Below are 1,718 nucleotides of genomic sequence, written 5' to 3' on the forward strand. Positions count from 1 at the left end.
AAGAAGCTGTGTGTCGGGTGGGTGGGATCACCTGCAATGCAGAGGGCTTTGTGGGTGAGACGGGTGTTGTAAATGTCCTGGAGGGAGGGGAGAGAGGCACCAACGATCTTCTCAGCTGCTCTCACTATGCGCTGAAGTGTCTTGCGGCAGGATGCGTTGCAGGCACCATACCACACAGTGATGCAGCTCGTCAGAATGCTCTCGAAAATATTGAGATGTTATTTTTTGTCAATATCGCACACCCCTAGTACTGACAAAATGATTTGCAACGGTCGCTTTGTCACGCCCAGTGTAGACGGCCTCAAACTGTTGGTGTACCTCTGTCTCTTTTTTTTTCTTTTTTTTTTGGCTAGTAGAAGTTATGAATGGCCGGTAACTTAAAAATTTAGTAGCCACATTGGCTGGTGAGTGAAAAAGTTAATTTCAATCCCTGATTACATCCCTACATGCCACTAAACACTCTGTCATTCTCAAACATGTATGCATGAAGGAGATTAAAAGTCAGTTTTAAAACATTTACATAATCATTGTGTGTTTGACTAGGTGTAAGATCTCAGTCTCCCTCTAGTGTCAGTCAACAGCAGAACAGCAGTCAGCCATCAGAACAGAACCAGAGTCAAGCGGGAAACAACACACTGCTGTCTGGTCAGTATTTACCTGTTAACCATAAAGAAATACATATAAATCTTTCCCAGTGGGCAATTGACGTTTAAAAGACGTCAGTTTGACATCAAAAAACAGGTCAAATATGCAAATCAAAGTGATGTAAAAAAAAAATTGACATGATATTGATTTGATGTAAATTGACCGTCGAACATATTGGCCTGCATATACATCAAACCAATTTCAGTGTGGGATTAACTTCCTATTTTCACCCAATTACCACTGGAATAAATTGCAGTCCAAACTGAATTAAAAATTATGTTACAGCATCTTGATCATGTCTTGACTAATATTTGATGTCAAATTGATATCAAGGTGCCCGCTGGGTTACAAGCTGAACACACTTAGAAATAACTTTTAACTAACAGGACTGATCTCACAACTAAATTACTAAAAAACAGTTTAACATGATATTTGTATATTTCAGCTGTCATTTCATTATCAAAAACTGCAACACAATATATACTTATCTATTTAGAATGTTAATAGCACATGAAATATTTAATCCTTAGTGCTTTATATTTTTAGGTCAACCTGAACACAGTTTTTTGTGTGGGATTGAATTCATACAATGCATGATAAAATAATATTATTGGAAATTATATATTCTATTGGAAATTAAATTTATTACAGGAACTGCTCATATTTATGAGTCTGTTGATGCAACGATTCATAAAGACATAATTACAGGTAACTAATGATGTCATTTAAATAATTTTGTCATAATATTTTTTACTGAATCAGCAGTTATTTTCTAAAGGAAGTAGAAATCCAATCCATGGTTGTTATTTATTTATTTATTTTCACTATGATTTTTGCAAACAGAAAAGTTAAACCAAGTATTCCTTTCTCTATTATTGATTGTAGACAGTGTAAGTGGACTTGAACATATCTATGCTGAGATTGAACTCAAGTATTTTGGGGGAAAACCAGTGAAAGTTCTGACATTAGCTGCGTTTCCATCCACCTATTTTTATGCGCACATGTATAATTATATATATATAATTATATATATATATATATATATATATATATACTTAAATATGAATTATTAT

The sequence above is a fragment of the Sinocyclocheilus anshuiensis genome, unplaced genomic scaffold (genome assembly GCF_001515605.1).
Source record: "Sinocyclocheilus anshuiensis isolate Anshui unplaced genomic scaffold, SAMN03320099.WGS_v1.1 scaffold47, whole genome shotgun sequence".
Classification (NCBI taxonomy): domain Eukaryota; kingdom Metazoa; phylum Chordata; class Actinopteri; order Cypriniformes; family Cyprinidae; genus Sinocyclocheilus; species Sinocyclocheilus anshuiensis.